Source organism: Clupea harengus, chromosome 15 (genome assembly GCF_900700415.2).
Source record: "Clupea harengus chromosome 15, Ch_v2.0.2, whole genome shotgun sequence".
NCBI lineage: Eukaryota > Metazoa > Chordata > Actinopteri > Clupeiformes > Clupeidae > Clupea > Clupea harengus.
In genome coordinates this window covers 14,905,114-14,920,113 of record NC_045166.1, presented here as the reverse complement: position 1 = coordinate 14,920,113, position 15,000 = coordinate 14,905,114, and the positions used below count along the sequence as shown (strand labels likewise).

General features: G+C 42.5%; 1 protein-coding gene across 1 annotated transcript in view; it reads left to right on the top strand.

Annotated features, from left to right (window-relative positions):
* LOC105910663 (1-phosphatidylinositol 4,5-bisphosphate phosphodiesterase beta-1-like) overlaps positions 1-15,000 on the top strand; it is a 136,504-nt gene that overhangs the window by 26,453 nt on the left and 95,051 nt on the right. The window lies entirely within an intron of this gene.

Sequence of the window (15,000 nt, the reverse complement as noted above, 5' to 3'; positions counted from 1 at the left end):
AGTTGGTTAGTTAGTGTGACTATGGTATTGTGCTGAGGCTAGTTTGCTCTAGTTAGTTGGTTAGTTAGTGTGACTATGGTATTGTGCTGAGGCTAGTTTGCTCTAGTTAGTTGGTTAGTTTGTGTTACTATGGTATTGTGCTGAGGCTAGTCTTGTCTTTGTCTGCCATATCACTGAGTCCTGGTGTCTTTGTCCTGGAGGAAGACCTGAGGGCAGAGCTACTGTATGTGACAGGGTTTATTTCGAACATGACGCAGGGGAGTAACAAGGCCTGGTGTCATGCCAGTCAGGACCAATATAGAGCTTGATGCATGGATGTGTCTGTCACTAGCCTACTTTACCCACAATCCCCTCCTCTCTGGGGTTTATGGGATGGCTCAGTCAGAGAGAACACAAACCAAAGTGTTACACAGAGAGAAAGATAGAGAGAGAGAGAGAGGAAGAGAGAGAGAGCCAGAAAGAGAGAGAAAGAGAGGGAGAGGACCTGAAATAAGATGTTTTACAGGGAAGGCATTATGTTGAAAACACTTGTTTAATGAACCAGTATTCAAGCCTTTAAATCACAACAGAACATCCAGGGCAGACAACTTATCAAACCCTCAGATTAAAGAGAAACCAGCAATACAAGCCTCATGCCACACACACACACGCACATGCACACGGACACACACACACGCACACACACACACACGGACACACACACACACACACGCACACACACAGGCCGGGCCCTCTGTTTCACATTTTACAAGCTGCTTGCCCATCCTCTCCAACTTCACACAACAATCCCCCCAACACACACACACACGTCATTTTTTGAGAGAGAGAGAGAAATAGGAAATAGGAGGAAGGAGTAGGAAGGAAAGAGAGAAAGAGAAGGGTAGAGGGAGAGAAAGTGAAAGAGAGAGAGAAGCAGGAAGAGCAAGAGATGGAGAGAGCGAGAGATGGGGGGAGGGAAAGATGGAGAGAGAGAAGCAGGGAGAGCGAGAGATGGGGGAGAGAGAGAGATGGAGAGAGCGAGAGGTGGGGGGAGAGCGAAAGATTAAGAGAGAGAGAGAAGCAGGGAGAGCGAGAGATGGGGGGAGAGCGAGAGATGGAGAGAGAGCGAGAGATGGAGAGAGAGAGAAGCAGGGAGAGCGAGAGGTGGGGGGAGAGCGAAAGATTAAGGGAGAGAGAGAAGCAGGGAGAGCGAGAGATGGAGAGAGAGAAGCAGGGAGAGTGAGAGATGGAGAGAGAGAGAAGCAGGGAGAGCGAGAGATGGAGAGAGAGCAAGCGAGAGAAGGAGAGAGAGCAAGATAAAGATGGAGAGAGCGAAAGATGGAGAGAGATCAAGAGATGAAGAGAGAGCAGGCGAGAAATGTAGAGAGAGATAGAGATGGAGAGAGAGCGAGCGAGAGATGGAGAGAGAGAGAGAGAGAGAGAGAGAGAGTTCTGGGGTGTGTAAAACCAAGGGGCGTTTGTTGTCAGAGGAACCTCCTGGGACAAGAACAGCATCCAGCCCCAGCAGCCCCAGCATCCTTGAGATGACAACACAAAATGACAAAGTGTCCCGATGGGGTTTAAAATGGGTCAGATAAGAGCCTATTCTTTTAACTCTGTCAGTGACACTGGTGATCAGAGACACATCAAAGTCACCCCTGACAGCTCTTTACTCTGAAACACACTTGGTCCTGATCCGTCCGTGACCCAGCGCTGATGCTGTGTGCTAGGGATGGGCATTCGATTAAATTGTCTTAATCGATCGTCGGGAGAATTAACGATCGATTTTCGATTAATCATTAATATTTTTATATCAAAATTCACTATTTATAGGTTATATTAAAATGCAGTGAAAATAGAAAAAACATAGCGTGTTTCCTCATTGAGATCTTTATTACAAGATGAACAACTCTTGTGGCAGTTAAACTTACAAGATGGACAACTCTTGTGGCAGTTAAACGAGATCCGTTCAATGGTTACACTTGAAAATATGCGCTGCTGTACAGCTAGAAGCCGGTGCTCGTAAACACAACTGACCCTCGTTTTTTTTTCCTCCAAAATAAAATCAGATTATAAATAAATTAGGGCTGTCAATAGATTGAAAATCTTTTTAAAAATCACTTCAGGCAACGTGTATTTTAGACACTGTTGTTTAATTGTATTTTGTTTGTGCTCTCTCGCCGTCATACAAGGAATGAATGAGAGACACAATGGTGCCCCTCGACGGTAAATCGTAAGAGTTCTCCTCTGAAGCAATTCGAATCACCTCAGTCAGCCCACCGTCTTCAACTATGTTGATGGGCCGACAGTCACCGGCAAACCAAACTGCTACAGCGTTGGTAACCTTTTCACGGACTGGTCTAGTTATTTTCCTAGAGAAGTCGTGGAGTGTGGGTTGGCGACCATCTAACCTGGGACTGCTTTCTGTCGAGTGCTTTGCATTAAGGTGATAACTTAAAGACGAGCTGCTTCTGTGATAGCTACATTCAGCTTGACAAATGCCACATGCAACTTTAGTTTTGTCGATTGTTCCGTCATTTTGCCTCTTAAACAGAAACTTTCCACCCAACAATCCCTCAGCTCTCTCCGTCTTCAACGACCGTCTCAGTTTCTCCTATCTAACTGACTGCAGGCACGCAGCGGTTTCATGTCATTGGTCAACGCACACCGGAAGTAAACAAAGCTGTGTTAACTGCGTTAAAATATTGTATCGCATTAATCTCGGCCACAATAATCTCATAGATTAAGCGTTAACTTTGACAGCCCTAAAATAAATAAATTACACGCACACTACGCAACAGAATATGCATTAGTTTTATCGATGAAAAAATAATGTCCTCGACGAAATTCTCAATGATCAATTAATCGATCGTCGATTAATTATGCCCATCCCTACTGTGTGCTATCTGTCACTGGGGCATCACTGGCCCCTCAAGGTGCTGATGCTGTGTGCTATCTGTCACTGGGGCATCACTGGCCCCTCCTGGACTTGATGCTGTGGGATATCTGTCACTGGGGCCTCATTATATGGCTGCTGTTCTCGCCTCTCAATCTGTGGCTTATGGGACACTGCTGGTCACTTCTTCCCTCAGAGGTGGAATGCATACAGTACAGTGTGTAATATATGATCTAACTGAACAGGTTCTTAAAGACATCTCTTAGTGTTTGTCAACATCATGTCCACTTAAAAAAAAAACACTTGACACATTCAGTATATCAGTAGACTGTGTGAACTAAACTGTGGATACTTTTGCATTGCTTTGATACAAATATATATTCAATGGCCACTTCTTCCACGGCAGCAATTTGTGCAAATATTTAGATTCTCTGTTCAAAACAGTTAACTTTCAATTCAAAATTTAGATCACTGTAGATGGAAATTGACAGACAAATGGAACTATACGCTTGAATTAAGACAGAAAATGTATCAGTTTTCTGCTTTGTTTTGTTTGTTTGCAGCCTTGTTACCAACTATACAAAAGTGGTAATACAGCATTTGTATTTGCATTGGCATTGTTGAAAGGATTTTCCACTATTACTGCTGTACATGTAGGTCATGTACAAAGTCATGTATCAATGAGAACAAGTGACCCATGCAACTGCAGCAAAGGTCTGGTACTTAACAGACTCTTTGACCCAGAGTCACTTACAATGGCGTCCTGCATTGCCCAGGAACTGAACTCGGGTTGGCTTCTTGTTAGGTAGGAACACTAACCACTGTACCTCTGACGCCATTTACCGTAAATGTACCACACTCAATAGGGGTATCTACAGTATTATAAAAGGCAAACCAACAGATCAAAAAGTTTGGTGTCATGATAGCTGCTTGGCTTGAAATATTTGTGGGGCGTTGGGGATTATAGGAGCGGAAGAGATATGCTTAAGATTTTTTTCTAAAGATTTGCTGTCAAGGGAAGTCAAGTCAAGAGTAATTATTGCAGTAAATGTGAAGTCAATAAAACATTGATTGCAGATATAGAGGACACCATGGATCAGCATTAGGGCTACGTAGCCATCTAATGGTAGCATGTTGTGTTATAAGGGCTACGTAGCCATCTAATGGTAGCATGTTGTGTTATAAGGGCTACGTAGCCATCTAATGGTAGCATGTTGTGTTGTTGTTTCACTTACTGAAATGAAAAGCATCTACACACGTTTTGTTCTACTATACCACAGAAATGGTAACATGAAACATATTATTGAAACAGTGTGTGTGTGTGTGTGTGTCATGAAACATATTGCTCTCATGAAACAGCGTGTGTGTGTGTGTGGGTGTGTCATGAAACATATTGCAGCATATCAGATGTATGTGTTTGATATTTCAGTATACTGTAAAAAGGTGTCATACTTTTTTAGTTTTTTTGTAATGTAATGCAACACTAAAGGGAGCAGACTGTTGTGTCAGATTTGTAGGTTTGAGATAAGGAAAAAACTCTGTTTTCTGACCCGATTAAAACTCATTATTTCGGAAAAAGTCTTCAAAAATTTCAGCAAACCGAGTGGTGAGCAAAAAAGGTTTATTTTGCCAGTGCAATACCAACATCATAAACCTGAGCAAGCCGCAAGGTTTGAGCATCATTTTATACAGTTGTGGTGCCTTTCCTGTCACCATAGATCACCCATGGCCCTCCCAATAGGCCATATATGGCCTTCCGGTTGAAGTATTGAGTTTCGGACAGATGTGGAAATCTGTGGAGTCCTCTTTTTTTCTTTCATCCTGAGTCACCAAACTTCACTAGACTTCAGTTAGCTACCATCGCTTCCCCTCGCCCCAGGGGCCGGGTTTTTTTCCACCTGGACTAAAACGTACCCTAAGTAACCTCTGGGTTGGAAACCATGCAAAGTCTTCTAGGGGGCTTCTGGGTTGGAACCCTGCCATATACAGTAAGGTTGTCTGGCTTTCAAGCCCTTAGTGTAGTTATTTCTCATTCACTCCGTGCCTTATTTTATCTTTAAGCACAGAAGGAGCATTCTAACCTATGTTATGTTAGCACAGTGGTTTTTGATAGCTTGTTACCATGAATATCCTAGTGATTATGCTGAGTGTGTGTGTTCTACTTATACTGATTATTACATGGATTGTTGATTATACACACCTGTTATTATACATTGGTTAATGAGTTTTTTCTGTTTCTGTTAATGGTGTAATCAGTGTAGGTGTCCTAGCCCATAGATATATATAAAGGCTAGATGTCTCGTCCAACGGAGTCGAACATCCGCACATGGCGGCCATCTTGCTCCAGTCAGCCCGCTCACCCATAACATTGTGTTGGTAGTGGTATGTACTTTTTAAATAACCATAACTTGCTCAATTTTCAACTGATTTTTAAACGGTTTAGTTTCTTACAAACGTTATTAACGTGGTTATAATTCTGGATGCTTTTTGGATATTTTTTTGAAAATAACATAATTAGTAGGGGTGGGAAAAAAAATGGATTCTTCGATTTTTCTCGATTCTCTCTACAACGATTCTGTTTCGATTCAGAAAAGTTCATAATCGATTTTTTAATAAAAAAAAAATTAAAAAATATTTAGATTTTTTTTTTATTACACATCCATTTTGTGTTGAAATGCAAGCTGCATCGATTATTGCATTGTTCATTGAAAGTCATAATTGTGACAAGGAAAAGCTTTTTCTCTAATAAAAAAATAGAGAAGGTAATTCATCTGTTGATTTTCTTTAATTATCAAACACAAAGTAGGAAGTGATTTTTTTTTTATTACACATCCATTTTGTGTTGAAATGCAAGCTGCATCGATTATTGCATTGTTCATTGAAAGTCATAATTGTGACAAGGAAAAGCTTTTTCTCTAATAAAAAAATAGAGAAGGTAATTCATCTGTTGATTTTCTTTAATTATCAAACACAAAGTAGGAAGTGATTTTTTTTTTATTACACATCCATTTTGTGTTGAAATGCAAGCTGCATCGATTATTGCATTGTTCATTGAAAGTCATAATTGTGACAAGGAAAAGCTTTTTCTCTAATAAAAAAATAGAGAAGGTAATTCATCTGTTGATTTTCTTTAATTATCAAACACAAAGTAGGAAGTGATTTTTTTTTATTACACATCCATTTTGTGTTGAAATGCAAGCTGCATCGATTATTGCATTGTTCATTGAAAGTCATAATTGTGACAAGGAAAAGCTTTTTCTCTAATAAAAAAATAGAGAAGGTAATTCATCTGTTGATTTTCTTTAATTATCAAACACAAAGTAGGAAGTGATTTGAGACTCTGAGTAGCAAACTCAAATGTTTTAAAAATCGACATGCATCGATAATCGTTTTATCGGTTTAGAATTGATAATCGATAATCGGTTTAGAATCGAAAATCGGTTTAGAATTGATAATCGGTTTAGAATCGAATCGTTGACCTCTGAATCGGAATCGAATCGTGAGATGCCAAGAGATTCCCACCCCTAATAATTAGTCATAAGTATGCAATGTCATAACTACAGCTCTCACATTTATAACAAATCAAACCGTTTAAAATTCGGTTAAAAATTTAGCAAATTTAGAGTAGAGGAGCAAATTTAGCGCATTTAAACGCTTGGAAAACCTTGTTTTGACTACTTCTGTATTTCAGTCCACTTCAGTCCAGTTCAGTCCACTTTTTTTTCAATTATGTTGTATCAAATTTGCTTATGACTAATACAATTGACTACCTCTTTTAACGGCGTAGTTGGTCCCATATTTCATATTCTAATATTCCCAGTGCACCTCTCCGCTCCCTTTGAGGGATGCGGCACTTCTTCTACTCCCTTTATCATTTTCTGCATGTGTCCCGTGTCAGTAAACATACATCTTAAACTCTGCACCCTCTACCCCTGCGGCTGTATTAGGCAATTCGATTATTGGATAGAGACTTTTCGGTTGGCCAGACCAAAATTCCTCATCCTCAAATCGATCTGCACTATTATTTTATTTAAGCAGTATCGTCATCATTATCGTAATACCCTCCTTATATTTCTGCCTCTATCAGGCTGCGGTGATGATGCCCTCTCCCTCGTCTGCGTCTCTATAGCAGTGGTTCCCAAACTTTTCTGGCTCACGGCACCCCTAAACATATCTCTCTCCATCCACGGCACCCCTATTTTTTACTTTTTACTCTCAACCTCCTTTGTGTCACATTTGTACTTTATGCCATTTGATTTAACCTTGTGATATGTTGAATAGACTATAACTGCTTTTATTATAGGCATTACATTGAGAAGGTGAGGTTTATCTCATTTTTGATATATTCAAATGAACCATGTCAGTGCAAACACCTACGCACATATCCCAGCTGAGATCATGGTTCCTCAAGTACTCGTCTGTCACCCTGAATATCTCATCTCCGGTAGCATGGTTGTCCAGTTCTTTGCTAAATAAAAAGTTCTCTGTAAATTTGTCCTCATCCACGTATCTCACGTTAGCGATCAGCTGGCAAAGGCCACTAGTAGGGATGCACCGATACCACTTTTTTACAAACCGATACGAGTACGAGTATTTGTATTTGTGTACTTGCCGATACCGAGTACCGATACCGATACTTCTTAGATTTGGTCTCCATGAAAGTGCAATTCATTTGGAGGCAGATTTTATTTTATCCTCTGCAGATTATGTCAAGCCTATAGTACAAAATTAACAGAAGGCTATCCCAAGCCAAAAATAAACAGAGCTTTCTGGTTTTAACACACAAAAAAAGCCTTCAAACAGACAATATCATCACATTAGACAAAATGCAAATATAACCAGATAAAGGCAATTCAATTTGCTGCATAGTTAACAACACAGTCTGCTTAACAAAAAGTGAACAGAACTATTACTGGATTAGCACAAGAGCACATTTCAGTTACAAAAGGATCAGAAGAATCTCCTGCTCAAGTACACAAACAATCACTTTAACCTATGTGGCACAGTCTTTCTCTCTACCTCTCTCTCTCTCTGTGTGCGTGCGCGTTTTTTCTTTTGCAAGACGTCAGTTAAGCATCAGTGAACTCTGTGTACTTAGCACTATGGTGCGTCTTCAGATGTTTAATCAAATTGCTTGTGTTAAACAAAGTACTTTCCTCTCCGCCCCTCGACACCGTAGCAGTGCAGATCTTACACTGTGCCTTACTCCTGTGGTCGTCATTTATCCTAAAATGAGCCCAAATCGCCGTTAAGACAGCACAACGGAATTGCTAATCGCTAACGAGATGCTAGCAGCTAAATTTAGCAAAACCTGTATACTGAAATACTTTGACACTATGACAAACTTTCCTAACACAGTCAAACATCAAGCAAATGCAACACAAGACGGCAAATAAGCTACTTACTAGTCTGGCAGAGAGTGGTAGGACAGGTAGGACAATAAATCACATTTTGTGTCAGCATAGCCCGGCCAGTTTGATGCAGTGAAATACTGATGAGTGGTATCGGTGCTTGGTATCGGCAATCCAAAAAAACGAGTACGAGTACGAGTATTTTAACGAAGTATCGGCACCGATACCAATACTGGTATCGGTATCGGTGCATCCCTAGCCACTAGCATCAGTGGACTTGTCTATTTGAACGAAGTCAACAAAGGAACTGAGTCTATAGGGACGCTATGTTTTACATGCTATGCTTTCTTTCTTTTGCTCTGAGCATCCACTTCTTCTTCTACATTGTGGGTTGTACGGACTTGGGGCAAGCGAAAATTGCACTGTAATGTCCTTTAACTCCGCAGCTGTAGCATTGGACATGACTCGTATCCCTCTGCGCATGTGGCTGTATTTGCTGCGGCTGAGGTGGATTAGTGGGTTGTGTCGAGGCTACTATTGTTATAGCTGGAGCCGTCACTAAATCCCTTGTTTTTCCGTATCGTACTAGCGTGTAGTCCCCCCAACGACTGTTTGGTTCTATTATTCTGCAGTCTTTATTTTGGTTTATTTTATCTGCCATGACTTAACCTGCTTCTGCTACCTTCCCTTCGTCAACGGCTAAGGCAAGTTTTGGATTAATTACCGGTTCGATTAGTTCTAGTCCCACTATGAGAATCCTCTGTTTTATTTCTCTAGTTCTGAGTCTGACTCCGTTCATTCGCACGCTATTTAAGTCTATGTCCTCGCTTGTGCTTGGTGGCGGGAACCTAATTTCACCGTCTCCCCACGTTTTTTGTTACCAAAATGGTGTTACAGTTACTCTTATCTTTTTGTACCAGATGGCTGGGCTGCCTCTCTGTCCATTATGGCGGTACCACATATAAAACGGTGTTAAATGTTATTAAATAACTCAGACAACTGCCCTATTCCAGACAGGCTCCGTTCTAATGCCCCTGTCTTCCACTCCAATATTTCGTTTGCTTGGTGAGGACAATGTCTTTTGATATATCCCTCTGCTAATCCTGTTACCGTTACGTATTTCCTCACTATTTTAACCCCTTTCGTTTAGGTACTGTCTCAGCGTGTCTCCCCACCAGTTGCTGTAAGGCCTAATTATTCTACAATCACCGTTTTGCTGGTGGTATCTCTGCTGTATTCATTCAGAGATTTTACAAGCTTCTGATGTGTATTTTCCCTGGCCCTCCCCAGTTGTGCTGTTATCAGATTTTTACTAATAAGGCCTTTGTTTTTTAGGCCTTTTCCCTCTTTTTTAATTTAATTTTTTTTTATTATTCCTCCCTCCTTGCTTGATCGTCCAGCACTCCACCACCGATCATATGAGGCTTATTACCGCCTCTGACTTCTTGAGGTCCCGCAGGTGAAGCACGTATAGACTCACAATCAAGGTTAACTAGACACACTGAGTTAGTCTGAATGATCCACCAGCCCGTTTGGAATAAAGGGTTGTGAGCCTTCCGAGGGTATTTGCATTCAGAGTCACAGGTGTGTGTGTGTAATTCGTCACAGCCACTGGTGACTATTTTAAGTGAGATACACTGACGGTGCGCGTGCGCAGTGTCCGTCAAATTATTATTTTTTTGCACACAACTCTATTCCCTCCTCCTAAATATAATACATTTCATTCATAAAAAGCTTTGTCAAACACTTGATTTCTCCAAGTGTGTGATATTCACAAACTTTGTCAAACACTTGACTTCTACAAGTATGTGATACTTCACAAACTTTGTCAAACACTTGACTTCTTCAAGTGTGTGATACTTCACAAACTCGCAATACCCGATTTGGAGATTCCTCTCTTCAATACCTCTAACCCAGAAGATGTACGCAACCAATAATGGACTAAAGTAGCTGGATTAGGTCAAGGAGAACCAATTCCTCAGCAACTCTCCATCGATGACTAACCCAGGGTCTCTACTATCAGCTACCCACTCAGCAGGACGCCTCGCACGCCTTCTGTTTTGGAAATTTTCTTGTCACACAGACTTTGTCACACAGACTTTTTCGTCACACAGACTTTGTCACACAGACTTCTTTGTCACACAGACTTTTCCCTCTAAACCTACTGTCTAGGTATTTTGTTGCATCCGTTACGCAGACGTCTTGCTGCATGTGAGAAGGTGAATTCTCCCCCTCCTCACCGTGGCAAAAAAAAACATGGTGCCCTAAGACTTTTGGACTCCACCCCATAATGGTTGGGGCTGGGCTCACCTGATGCCAATGTGGGAGTTAATTAAGCCAACGTGGCTGTGCCCTATTTAAGAGGTGCCTCATTTGCAAGAGGGAGGCAGGCTGAGAAACACACAACAGAGAGGCAGCGGAGAGGAATGATGAGAGGTAGTAGGGTAAAACACTTCCCTGTTTTTAGAAGGTGTATGTGTTTTCTGTCTAGATGTGTGGACAGCGTTGGCCCTGTTTTATGCCTGTTCCTTTGTGCTTGTTCTGTGTGCCTTGTTTCTGTGCCTTGTCTGTGTGCCTTGTGATGTGTTAAGTTCATGTGTTTATTTTGGTGGCTAGCTATGTACTTAGCTTCGGACTTAGTGCCTGGGCCTAGTTTGGGGGCCTGGCTTGGGCCTTGAGCAGGTGCCGGTACTTGGGCCTAATCGGCCAAGCAGGTGCCCAGGGTGCCACGCACTTAAGTTCCGGGCGGTACGGCCTGAATGGTTTTGTTTGTTTATTTTGAGGGCACTGTTGGGGTTAGTCCCCGTGTAAATAAATATATATATATTTTTATATGAAAACCATCATCTCCTGCCCTGTTCTTCCGCACCGCACCACCCAGTCCAGTTGCCACATCCCCAAACAACGTGGGGTGACCGTCCGGTCCTTCACATTTGGTGGCAGCGGTGGGATGTGACGCTGACCGAGACACTGGAGGTGAAGGGGAGCAGAAGACCAGCACCGGCAGGAGATGGCCTACCTGGGGCCAGCCAGGAACAGCGCCGGAGGAGGATCCACCCCGCAGCGGCGCAGAGCAGTTGGGCCGGCTTGTCCCGCCACTGGGTGGCGAGACTCCAGAAGGGGAGGGAAATGTGAGAAGGTGAATTCTCCCCCTCCTCACCGTGGCAAAAAAAAACATGGTGCCCTAAGACTTTTGGACTCCACCCCATAATGGTTGGGGCTGGGCTCACCTGATGCCAATGTGGGAGTTAATTAAGCCAACGTGGCTGTGCCCTATTTAAGAGGTGCCTCATTTGCAAGAGGGAGGCAGGCTGAGAAACACACAACAGAGAGGCAGCGGAGAGGAATGATGAGAGGTAGTAGGGTAAAACACTTCCCTGTTTTTAGAAGGTGTATGTGTTTTCTGTCTAGATGTGTGGACAGCGTTGGCCCTGTTTTATGCCTGTTCCTTTGTGCTTGTTCTGTGTGCCTTGTTTCTGTGCCTTGTCTGTGTGCCTTGTGATGTGTTAAGTTCATGTGTTTATTTTGGTGGCTAGCTATGTACTTAGCTTCGGACTTAGTGCCTGGGCCTAGTTTGGGGGCCTGGCTTGGGCCTTGAGCAGGTGCCGGTACTTGGGCCTAATCGGCCAAGCAGGTGCCCAGGGTGCCACGCACTTAAGTTCCGGGCGGTACGGCCTGAATGGTTTTGTTTGTTTATTTTGAGGGCACTGTTGGGGTTAGTCCCCGTGTAAATAAATATATATATATTTTTATATGAAAACCATCATCTCCTGCCCTGTTCTTCCGCACCGCACCACCCAGTCCAGTTGCCACATCCCCAAACAACGTGGGGTGACCGTCCGGTCCTTCACACTGCACCTGTTATCACACAGTTAAACAGCAGTTCTTGGCGTAACCATGTACCACACTCACTCACTCTTGCCGCTCCGCCTTCGATCTCCGAGATGACAGACAAAAACGAACTAATCAATTTTTCTAAGCTATGGACAATTTAATGAAATAGGTTTGTCCTTACCTTATATTTTTGCAGGCCTGCTCTTTGTCTGTCGACATAGATCTCGAAGAAACCCCCCCGAGCCGCGTGCTCCAGGTGAGGCAGGTGGGCCTCCACTCCCAACGTCGGGGTTCACCAGTTGTAAGAGTACTTTTCACTCTTGCGTGTTGGTTGGTTTCGAAGCATTTGGTTGTAACAAGATAAGTTTTACTGGTAAATAGTGACACAAATACAGCTTGACTTGACTTAACACAGAGTACCATCAAGCCAGGCTGGAGAATGCATTCTGAAGACAAGTATGAAAAAGTTGGTCTTTCAAGTCTGAGGTCACTTGCTTGGGCCTCCTGGTCCGCCCCTCAGGAGGGTACCATGCACCTTAGTTCTCCGCAATAACACATAATTTCTGTGTGACAATCATGGCTTTGTGAGTGCCTCTACTCCCATCTGTCTTATCTGTCTGGGCACAGGCTTCCGTATGGTACACATAGGCTCTGATTTCTATAAGACCTAAGCATTGTTAATACATTTGTACTGAACTGAATTTATCTTACAGTACCCATAAGTCCTTGTTTGCACACTATTGGCTAATGATCTAAACATTTTGGGGTTGTTGCTATATTGTTAGCTGTGACTCTTGGCTTTAACTTGTTTTGAAGTTGTATTCTCATCTCTTTGATTCGTTTTTTTGATGAGGCTCTTATGCGTATCTTTACGGGGCACACGTTCAGGCCTGTAACTCCTGTCACAGTGGTATCTGTTGATCTTTACATACAACAGACATAAGCAGCGGTATCCGTAGATCTTTACATACAACAGACAATAGCAGAATTTACATGCGTTATATACACTTTTGGCCAATATCGCGTTTCCCGAAGGTCTCCTAGCGATGTGCGCGCTTCAATTTTTAAAAAAAAATGTTATCTCCTCTCACAGTACTGACACAGTTCCCGAAGGCCTCCTAACGATTTGTGCGCAATTTCTATCTCCTCTCACAGTACTGACGCAGTTCCCGAAGGCCTCCTAGCGATTTGTGCGCTATTTCTATCTCCTCTCACAGTACTGACGCAGTTCCTGAAGGCCTCCTAGCAATTTGTGCGCAATTTATTTATTTTATTTTCCATCTCCTCTCACAGTACTGACGCAGTTCCCGAAGGCCTCCTAGCGATTTACTCGTTTCAACCCCCTGCCCTCTCCTTCTCTGGGAGGCCTCAGCACTCAGCTGAAGCGTCACAGGACGGATGAGCGGTATCCACAGGTGTTGCGCCGGTCTTTCAATTTATTACAGTGCATGAAATGCCCTGTATTGTTATTTCTAGGCTTCTTATACTTCTTCTTATTCTTTGTACCAAACTTATGCGTTTAATTCAGCTCGAACCACTTAATGTAGAAACTTTGTTCAAACTTTATCACTTAGGTCTTGTAAAGGACACTTATGCTATGTATTGTTCATTTTTCTAAACTATATACTTTTTACGATATTAAAGAAAAACGAATACAATTTTTCCCATTTTTCCCATAGTGCCACTTTCCAAGGCACCTCTTCTCTCTGTCCCTCTCAATTCATCTGTTTAACTAGGAATATTAAGAGACACCTTCCATACTCTACTTTTTTCCTCTCCATCTTTCTCTCTATCCCTCTTAGTCTACTTTCTCTCACACTCTCTCATTCTCTCATTCAGTCTTATCTCTCTTTTTCACTCCATTTTTCTCTCCTTCTTTCATTATTTTCCCTCTTTATCTCATTATCCATAGCCACTTTTGTTCACTCTTCTTTCCTTTCCACTTTCACTCTTGTTCATTCTTCTTTCCTTTCTTCTTCCTTCCTTAACTTTTGCATTGTATGCACTGGTATTTCCTTCAGGAAATGCATATTCTAGTCTTTTAATTAATTTTTTTTCTATTTATTTATTATTTGTATTTTCTATTAGCGATTTATGGGTTAATTATCTGCCCTCCCCTTCTCTGCGAAGCCTCAGCACTCAGCTGAAGTGTCACAGGATGGTAGAGCGGTATCTGCAGAATTACGCCAGCTCTCTATTCTATTTCTTTTGAGAGTTCTCTTAATAATTAGTGGAAAGTTTAATTTTTTCCTTTTTACTCGTTTCCCTCACAAAATCCAACTCTCCTTCACCAATCCTAGCAGACACAACTCTCATACCATTAATTAATTCACTCCTTGTTCCCTTTTTCATTTTTAGGGTGATTTAACATCCTTTGTGATGTTATGTTCAGGCTATCTGGTGTGCCATCTGCGCGTTGCCTTTCAGCCAAGGAGTTCTTGCACTTGCCGTGGATGGCTTTCTCACCAGATGCACAGATATGTTTTACCGGTCACACTTAGTTTGTCTGATGATCCACCAACCCGGCTACCTTTCGGCCAAGGAGTTATTGCACTCGCCGTGGGCTTTTGCATCAGACACACTGGTGTGTTTTATCAGTCACACTTAGGTTATCTGGTGTTCCAGAAACCTTATTCAGGTCACAGCGGCCCACACGTACCCGCTCGGTCCTTTCAGGGAGACTCGATCAGGCGGATGACCCACAGGCTTTTTACCTTAGGGCCAATCAAGCTTCTACCTGAGAATCTACCCGTACTTACTGGGAGCCTGTTCCTGGTAGAGAACACGGATTCTCACTTCCACCAGGACATGCTACTCCCTAGGGTTCAATGCAGGCAGCTGAGACCTATTCTATCACGCAGTCACCACACTCACTCTTCCCAGCATTGGTTCACACTCACACAAATAAACCACAAATTTCAGTTTTTTGTCAAACAGTGC